This window comes from Mobula birostris, chromosome 15 (assembly GCF_030028105.1).
Source record: "Mobula birostris isolate sMobBir1 chromosome 15, sMobBir1.hap1, whole genome shotgun sequence".
NCBI classification, from domain to species: Eukaryota; Metazoa; Chordata; class Chondrichthyes; order Myliobatiformes; family Myliobatidae; genus Mobula; species Mobula birostris.
The window spans coordinates 37,360,606-37,371,032 of record NC_092384.1 but is presented as its reverse complement, the minus strand read 5'-3'; positions in this window follow the sequence as shown (position 1 = coordinate 37,371,032).

Sequence of the window (10,427 nt, the reverse complement as noted above, 5' to 3'; positions counted from 1 at the left end):
AATGACTGAAATTCACCAGATGCATCCCAAAGATATACAGTACATGTACTGGTAAAAGTGAAATGCCCGAGGAATGTGTGGGACGATATGGCCCAGGGAGTGCGAGGTGGTCCATGCACTTCTGGAATGCCAGTAACGAAGAGGGAGGTCGCTGCTTTAAGGGGGAAGTTGAGGCAGCGACTGGGAGGAGGTGAGAGTAACTGGAATGATAATATCAGTGGTTCAGAGAGCTGATGAGGCTGTCATGGATTATGTGGAGTGTAAATATCAAGTATGTGAGGAGTACCCAAGGCTGGGCAAAATGTTGTGACTGTGATTGAAGTCACTGGAGAAACACTGAAGCTGGTGATATAGATGTCTTTGTCACAACAAGCAGCCATCATTCTGGAGACACTCTCAGCAGAGACTCACAAACATCACATTTCTCTATCCTTAACATCAATGGTAATAGTAGACGATTCAATACGGCTTCAATAGTTACAATGACGTTGATAATTTTAATACTTTGAGTTGACAGTGCTTCTTTTGAATTGCATATCTACAGTGGGAGATGCTTCTGAATGTTCAAATACCTTTTCTAATTGCAAGGTTCCCTGAACTTATTTACAATGGCGCAAATTACCCATAGTGGATTAGGTTCCTGCAGGGCAATTAACACAACCCCATTGTCTAACACATATGCAAGTATCTCATGGTCAACATTTTGCAACCATATCTCTTAGTGTGAGGGTCATTTAATTTCAGTTTACTGCTTGTAATTTACAGTAAGAACTGAAGACTGGTTCTTCCTTGAATTAATATCTGCTATATTCACATAACTCCAGAATACTCCCTCGCAGTGCCGAAGTTATAAATGGACTCGTTTGCTTCACAAAATCACTTTACTGTAGCTAAATCATTAGAAGTGTCTGAAGCGAAGGTACATATACAAGACAGGATATTTTTAAAAGATCGGCAAATTGAGGGCTATGAGGAATTTGCACAGAAAAGGAGTTGAGACCAGCATGGATCGGCCATGAATATGATGAATGGCAGGGCAGGAAGTTTACACTCCGATTTCCTTACGTGTTCTTGTGAACTACATGTTGCATTTTCATAATGCTGCTGCCTTAATTTTTTCAAAAATGTTGCGCCTCAACATTCAAAAACTCCTCAAGCAACTCTTTATTGACCCTTGATGTTAGTGCAATGTTGCTCTCTAACCAATTACTGTGTAATTTCTTTAACAGTTTAGTGTTCAAAAAATGTTTCATGACTGAAACAGTGTTGTAGAGTTTTACTTAATATGTGATCTTTTGACTGCATAGTGAAGTATCTTTGATGTAATATGTGATTATGAAATGCATGAATTTCACTTTTAAGTTGAATAATATGTGTGATTCTAAACACACTGTCTTAACTATTAACCAGTCTTATAAAAGTAAAATATAGTTGATAAGTGTGGTACAGTCTTTTATTATTGTCACAGAATTTTTCCAACATTTTGTTGAGGAACGGCCTTAGATTGTTGAGCACTGTAAATATTGTTTATCGTAGAGATAAGGAAAATATTTTCAATGTGTTTCTTTTATTTTGTATTTTTAATACCAGCTCATTAACTTTGGCTTTGATGATATGACTGTTATCTCAACTGTGTTGATAAGATGACAATTGAGTTAAAGAATTCTAGAAAAGTATGCACTGTATTTTAGGAAAAGAACAAAATTTAATGGAGTTTAAAATTCTACTGTTAGCATAAAAGTACAAGAGAAACTGTTTTTTGTCATTTTCTGTGTTGCATCATTGCTTGCAAATGGGTGAAGTACATTTTTGTGAATAATGAAGAAACAAACTTTTCTGATAATTCTGAGGAACTGTACCAATAAATCAGATCTGCAGCAGTACATGTCAAAATTATTGATATTCAGGGAACTTGAATAAAGATTAATTGACTTTGAATATGCTTAAACATTAAATATTCTACAGCAACAACACATATAGATAGTATCTTTAACATAAATAATGAGTCCTCAGGAAATCTAACAAACTGTCATACAGTGTGTTAAGGAGATAATGATGGTGGGTTATAAACTTGGCCAAGGTCTGAGAGAGAAAGAAGTAGATGTAAATTAGTTTTTGAAGGGAGCCAAGGGCCTTGGCAACTGAACGCAGAGCCATCAATTAAAATTGGAAATATCCAAGAGGCCAGAATTGGAGGGTTGTGGTGATTTATATAAGAAGAGAAATCAAGGGATTTGAAAGTTAAGATGAATATTGTTAAATTGAGGCAATGTTTTGCTGGAGGCCATTGTAAACAATAACTGAAATATAAAAAGGATGTAATGAGGGATTGAAAGGCTTGTCGTATGATGAGTGTTTGATGGTTCTTGGCCAGTACTTATTGGAATTCAGAAAAATGAGGGAATATCATGGAAACCTATTGAATCTTGACATGCCTCGGTAGTGAGGATGTTTCATAAGGTATGCAAATCTAAGACCAGTGAACGCAACCCTCAAAATAGAGGGACATTCTTTTAGAAAAGAAATGAAGAGGAATTTCTTTAGTCAGAGAGCGGTGAATCTGTGGAATTCGTTGCCACAGGCAGCTGTGGAGGCCAAGTCCTTACGTATATTTAAGGGAGAAGTTGACAGATTTGGATTAGTCAGGGCCTGAAGGGATATGGGGAGAAGGCAGGAGATTGGGGCTGAGAGGGAAATGGTTAAGCCTAACTTTGCTCCTATATCTTGTGGTCAATGAATGTGAGGTAGTTCAAATTCAAACAGTCCTTTAAAAGCGAAGTTGAGAATTCCATTGCCATACCAAAGTTGATTGACTTAATGTGCATATCGGAAAACATCGTCCTATTGCAATAATTTTTGTTGTCTTTGCAGGATGTTTCCCTATATTGAAAACCATCTGCACTATTTTACCCCTGTGAGGATAAGACAGTAAGGGCAATTTTAACTCTTCAGAATCGGGGGGCGGGTGGGGGGGGGGGGAGAGCATGTTGAAGAATTGCTGCACGGTACATGCTGCACAGTACATACTGCACCATCTCCACTAGGGAGCAGTAGAACAAAGTGCTTTCACATCTTGCTGCAAGAAATGTAAATACAGTGAGTAAATTTCTCTGCATATTGTCCAGATACTAATTCACATTATCCTTAATCACTCCCTTAGTCCAATGTTGCAGGATATTGAAACTATTTAACAGACCTCTTTGTCACAGAGTCATAAACAGTGCACATCTGAAAGCTGCGTTAAAACCACACAGATTAAGATTCAAGATTGTTTAATGTCATTTGCAGTACACCAGTGTAAAGGAGAACAAAATGTAATTGGTACTCCGGACCCAATGCAGCGCCAAAACAAAACACAAGATAAAGAACACAATAATAATAAAACATACAATAAATGTAAGTACCTAAGATAGAAAGTGTGTGTGTGTGTGTATATTTCATATTAAATTAATGGTTCCTTAAGGTTGTTATAACTTGGGGTGGTAGTCCTCATGCAGGATTCTCTAAAGGTTACTTTGCAGGTTGAATCGGTAGTGAGGATTAGAATAGAAAAGCCAGGATGTAATGTTGAAACTTTATAAAGCACTAGTGAGGCCTCACTTAGATATTGTGAGCAGTTTTGAGCCCCTTATTTAAGGAAAGATGTGCAGATATTGGAGCGGGTTCAGATGAGGCATGGGAATGATTCCAGGAATGAAAGGGTCATCATATGAGCAGCAATTGAAGACTCGGACTGTACTCACTGGAATTTAGGAGAATGAGGGAGGATCTCGTTGAAACTAATTGAATATTGATGGGCCTAGAAAGAGTGGATGTGAAAAGGATGTTTTCTGTGGCGGAGGAAGTCTAGGATCAGAGGACATAGCCTCAAAATAGAAGGATGTCCATTTAGAACAGATAAGGAGAAATTTCTTTAGCCAGAGAGTGGTGAGACTGTGGAATTCATTGCCAGCGGTGGCTGTGGAGGCCAGGTCACTTTTTAAAATTTAAGGTGGAGGTTGATAGGTTCTTGATTAGTCAGGGAGTGAAAGATTATGTGGACAAGGTAGGAGAATAGGGTTAAGAGGGAAATGGATCGGCCATGATGAAATGGTGGAGAAGACTCAATGGGCTGAATGGCCTAATTCTGCTCCTATGTCTTTACCTATTAAATGCTCCCAATGGTGTGCACCTCAAATAGCCTCTGACAACCAAGTCCAGCTCCTGGCCTTCGCGTGTGGCTTAGCTACTAAGACCATTTCTACCGATAGGAGAAAGGGCAAAGGTCGGTTACTGGTGCCTTAAAACCAGTTGCTTCAAGCTGATGAGACTCATTAGCTGTGGTTGGTTGGCAGCTCAACTAGGAGGAAGCAACTCTGATCTCAAACCTCCACTGCCTTGTGGCTATACCCAAAGCAGAAGGCTTCAGGAGTAAACCCTGAGAAAAAATCTGGAGCTGGAGACCCTAAGGCAGTCCTACATTGAGTTCAATGCTGACTGGCAACTCCTGTGATGCTGGTGGTGCAAAACCGTATTGGTCTTTACTGTATATGAAGTAAATAGGAAGCAGCTGCTGGCAGGGATGTCAGCAGAGCACAAGTGGCGTGCATTTCTGGGAAAAATGAGGAAGGTGCAGGACATGTGTATTCCAAAAATGAAATACTCAAATAGTAAAATAGTACAACAAGGGAAGTCAAAGTCATTGTAAAAACAAAAGAAAGGGCGTACAACAAAACAAAAAATAGTGGCAAGGTAGAGGATTGGGAAGTTTTTTAAAACCTACAGACAGCAACTAAAAATATCATTAGAAGGGAAGAGATGAAATATGAAAGCAAGCTAGCAAATAATATCAAAGTGGATAGTGAACATTTTTTTCAAGTATGTTAAAAATAAAAGAGAAATGAGAGTAAATATAGGACCGCTAGAAAATAAGGCAGGAGAAATAATAATGGGGTGCAAGGGAGATGGCTGATGAACTAAATGAGTATTTTGCATCAGTCTTCACTGTGGCGGACACTAGCAGTGTGCCTGATGTGTGTGAAGGAAGAGAAGTGGGTGCAGTTGCGATTACAAGAGAGAAGATGCTCAAAAAGCTGAAAGACCTAAAGATACACAAGTCACCCGGACCAGATGAACTGCGTCCTAGGGTTCTGAAAGAGGTAGCGTTAGAGATTGTGGTGGCATTAGAAATGATCTTTCAGAAATCATTGGACTCTGGCATGGTGCCAGAGAACTGGAACATTGCAAACATCACTCCACTCTTTAAGAAAGTGGGAAGGCAGCAGAAGGGAAATTATAGACCAGTGAGCCTGACCTCAGTGGTTGGGAAGATGATAGAGTCAATTATTAAGGATGAGGTGATGGAGTACTTGGTGACACAGGACAAAATAGTACAAAGTCAGCATGGTTTCCTTCCTGCCTGACAAACCTGTTAGAATTCTTTGAGATTACAAGTAGGATAGAGAAAGGAGATGCAGTGGATGTTGTATATTTGGATTTTCAGAAGGCCTTTGACAAAGTGCCACATGGGGCTGTTTATCAATTTAAGTGCCATGGTATTACAGGAAAGTTACTAACATAGAGCATTGGCTGATTGGTAGGAGGCAGTGAGTGGCAATAAAAGGATCCTTTTCTGGTTGGCTGCCAGTGACTAGTGGTGTTCTGTAGGGATTGGTGATGGGACCACTTCTTTTTATGCTGTATATCAATGATTTAGATGATGGAATAGACCGCTTTGTTGCCAAGTTTACAGATGATATGAAGATTGGTGCAGGGGCAGGTATTGTTGAGGAAACAGGTAGGCTGCAGAAGGACTTAGAGTATGAGAATGGGCAAGAAAGTGGCAAATGAAATACAATGTTGGAAAATGCATGGTCATACACTTTGGGAGTAGAAATAAATGTGCGGACTATTTTCTAAATGGGGAGAAAATGCAGGAATCTGAGATCAGAGGGACTTGGAAGTCCTTATGCAGAACACCGCTGAAGGTTAACTTGCAGATTGAGTCAGTGGTGAGGAAGGCAAATACCATGTTAGCATTCATTTCAAGAGGTCTAGAATACGAGAGCAAGGATGTGATGCTGAGGCTTTATAAGACACTGGTGAGGTCTCACCTTGAGTATTGTGAACAGTTTTGGGCCTCTCATCTTTAGAAAAGATGTGCTGGCATTGGAGGGGGTCCAGAGAAGGTTCACAGGGACGATTCCAGGAAAGAAAGTGTTCTCATATGAACGTTTGATGTGCCTGAGTCTGTACTCGCTGGAATTCAGAAGGATGAGGGAGGGATCTCATTGAAACCTTTCGAATGTTGAAAGGCTTAGACAGAGTAGGAGTTAAAAGGATGTTTCCTGTGGTGGGAGAGTCTAGGACAAAAGGGCACAGCCTCAGGATAGAGGGGCATCTATCTAAAACAGAGATGCAGAGAAATTTCTTTAGCCAGAGGGTGGTGAACTTGTGGAATTTGTTGCCACATGCAGCTGTGGAGGCCAGGTCATTGGGTGTATTTAAGGCAGAGATTGACAGGTTTTTGATTGGACATGGCATCAAAAGTTACAGGGAGAAGGCCGGGAACTGGGGTTGAGGAGGAGATATAAAAAAAAGGATCAGCCATGATTGAAAGGCAGAGCAGACTCTCTAGGCCAGATGGCCTCATTCTGCTCCTATGTCTTATATATAAAAATGGGAGTGAGACAAACAGTCAACGAGGAGGGTTGGTGGGATCCTTCATGACCCTTTTCGGGCACATTTCTGAATATATGGCCGGTAGGCTGATGCTGGTGATGTGCTGGGCTGTTTTGACTTCCCTTTGTAGAGGGTAAAAAATGGTAAGTTTAACTGGCTTTCTTAATCAAGTCCTCTGAATTGTTATCCTGTAGTTTTAGAAAAGTTAACAAAACCGCTGTAAAACAAGAAGAGAAAAGTTAACAGCAGATTTGTTTCTTAAACTGACTCTAGAGATGCTTTAATTGTTCACTTCTACACACTTCTTTGAAATTAGCTAGACTGACCTAATGATTATATTGATGATTTTTTTTTGCTGGGGGGAGGGGGTGAAGACGGTGCAAATATTTGAACATCCTGAGAGAAGGCAAAATAAAGTAATCCCATTGTGCTTTTGCTGCTCCCACATGGCTCAGAGGTGGGGATCAATTATAGTGGCCTGTAGCCCAGCAGACTGGACATGTGCATCCCTGCAAGGGTCCATCAATCTCTTCTGGATGGACACACCATGTCTCAAAGGCAACAGGTCGAGCTGCTTTTAAAACCCACAGAGTAACAGTGACTTCCGTTGCAAAAGCCCAGCTGAGGCTAATCTAGGGGTAGACACACTTCTGAACTAGGTAGGAACCAGAGGCCATGTGAAACATTAGACTCCATAGTTCCTTTCAAAATTTGCTGCTGAGAAGGATCTAGATCAGGGGTTCCCAGCCTGGGGTCCACAGAGCTCTTGCTTAATGGTATTGGTCCATGGCATAAAAAAGGTTGGGAAACCCTGACCTAAAGGGAGAATTAATGTAGCAGCTCATAGCCTTGAGAACGTGAAGTTATGAAACGTCTATTGTGTTAAGTAACTGCAAGGTAACAAGTCGGTTGCAGCCAGCTTGTTTATTCCTGATGTAGGCCAGTCTGCTAGTGTCACTAAGATGGTTACATTGTCAGTCGTCCTGGTGCTGGCTTTCTCCCTGGAAAACAATACTGTCAGTAAGTACGTGTATAGATGTGGAGAGGTGTGTTGGCGCGTGGCCAAGTGGTTAAGGTGTTTGTCTATTGATTTGAAGGTCGCTAGATCGAGCCTTGGCTGAGGCAGTGTGTGTGTCCTTGAGCAAGGCACTTAACCACACATTGCTCTGCGACGACACTGGTGCCAAGCAGTATGGGTCCTAATGCCCTTCCCTTGGACAACATCGGTGGCGTGGAGAGGGGAGACTTGCAGCATGGGCAACTGCTGGTCTTCCACACAACCTTGCCCAGGCCTGCGCCCTGGAAACCTTCCAAGGCGCAAATCCATGGTCTCATGAGACTAATGGATGCCTATAAAAAGATGTGGAGAAGTGAAAGATTAAAATCCATATAAATAGGTGTGTACAGTTTTAAAAAAGCTCTGTAAAGGAAGGGAGAAAAAAATAGTTTGATTCTGTAGTTAAAACGTATCTTTCAATAGTGGAGCAGTTAATTTTGGGTATATGCTACAGGCCTGAATTCAAGTAGCATTTAGAATCCAAAGATTTTCTAAGTGCTCCTTGATAGATTCATATGAGGTTGATAGATTCTTGATTGGTCAGGGCATCAAGGGATATGGGGAGAAGGCAGAAGATTGGGGCTGAGAGGAAAATTAGATTAGCCATAATGAAATGGCGAAACAGACTCGGCAGACCAAATGGCCTAATTCTGCTCCTATATCATATGGTCAAAGGGTCGTAAGGCTACAGATCATTGGGGAGAGGAAGAAAGTGAGATGCAAGTCCACAAAGGGGTTTGGAAGACAAGGTAAAAATGTGCTGTTTAAAGACTAGGAACAGTAGAGCTCCATAAATATCAATGGGGAAAGTTGAGGAGGGAGTAGGACAATAGACAATAGGTGCAGGAGTAGGCCATTCGGCCCTTCGACATAGGCGGCACAGTTCTTATAGCCTGAAAGATAGTCAGAATCACTTTATTGCCAGTATATGAAACATACCAGAATTGAAGGTGGTTCAGTGCCAAGCAAAAAACAAAATAGCAACCAACAACTTACTTGACAATAGTGCAAACAGCCATGAGTAATCAACATTTAGCAGAACAGTCACATACTCATAGATCAGCAATTAAACTTAAATAAGTGTGAACATATGAACAGACTAAATCAACAGGAGAGCAGGAAAGACTATTGAACAGATGTACAGGGATAGTTAGGATATTACACTTGAGTGGTTTTGTTGAGAAACTGGATAGCTACAGGAGAGCTTCAGAAATGACATGTAGTCCTGGTGTTGATGGACTTGCAGCATCTCCCTGATGGCAATTTGGTGAATAGGTGACTGCTAGGGTGGGGAGAGTCAGCAGTAATTTTTTCAGCTATTCTCTTCACTTTGGCAATGAGCAGGTCTTTTAATGTTGGTAGGTGACCACCAATAACCTTCTCCTCTGAGTAGACCACTTATTGGAGCTTGGACTTGGAGAGGGAGGAGGCGGCAGGAAACCAAATCGTGACAGAGGTTGTCAAAACACTGTCAGTGATGACTGAGTAAAAATTCATCAGGATACACCCTGAGATTAGATTAGATTATGAGGACATGCAGTCCTCTTTTATTGTCATTTAGTAATGCATGCATTAAGAATGATACAATACTCCTCCGGTGTGATATCACAGAAACACAGGGCAGACCAAGACTGAAAAACTAACAAAAACCACATAATTATAACATATAGTTACAACATTGCAACAATACCATAACTTGATGAAGAACAGGCCATGGCACAGTAAAAAAGTTCAAAGTCTCTCGAAAGTCCCACATCTCACGCAGACGGGAGAAGGAAGAAAACTCTCCCTGCCATGCCCGACCACAGTCCGACTCTGAGTCGTTGGAAAACTTCGAGCCTCTGACACCGAGCACCGTCTCTGTCAAGCGCTTCGACCCCAGCCCCGGCCGCCAGCAGCAGGCAAAGCCGAGGATTTTGCGGCCTTCCCTCTGGAGATTCTCCATCGCACAGTAGCAGCGGCAGCAAACCAGGCATTTCAGAAGTTTCTCCAGATGTTCCACTGTGCTTCTCACGGCTGTCTCCATCAAATCAGAATTGTGCATGGCCCCTATTTAACAAATACGATATCATTTCACCGGAGAGCTGAGCGCGCTGCGTTGTGCTGCCATCTTCTCCTCCCGCCTGATGTTTTGTTTAAGCTGGCGTAGAAAGAACAATCTCTGCTGGGATTTCCTAGTGATGAGCATAATGTGCTTGTCCCACTTCAATGTATTGGTAATGGTAGTCCCTAGAAATGTTAATGAATCAACCACAGATACAGCCTGACCATTAATTTCCCGGGGGGAGGAGGGTGGTGGGCAAGTAGGCAAAAATCAATCCCCATTTCCATTGTCTTGATAGCATTAGTTCCAAGCTGTTACTAGCACACCATGCTGCAAGACCCCTTCTTGATAGCTGGTATCCTGGCATTTGATCAAAGTTGTCTGGTATGTCTGAGTTATGTTTCAACAAAAGGCAGAAATATGGGTATAACCCTTGTTAGTCCTGACAAGTAGCACTAACTCTTATTTGTAAGAGAGCGGACATTTGAAAGGCAGATTTCCAGGAGAGCAGTAAGGAAGCCTCTGCGGCTGCAGCGTACCAGAGCGCCTGCTCGTTTACCTCCATACCTCTTGGAGGTGCGCATTTTCTGGCAGGCATCACTGCTCGCAGTAGGAAGCAGCTTTAGTGGTAAATCCTCTATATTGCAAAAAGACATGGAATAAATC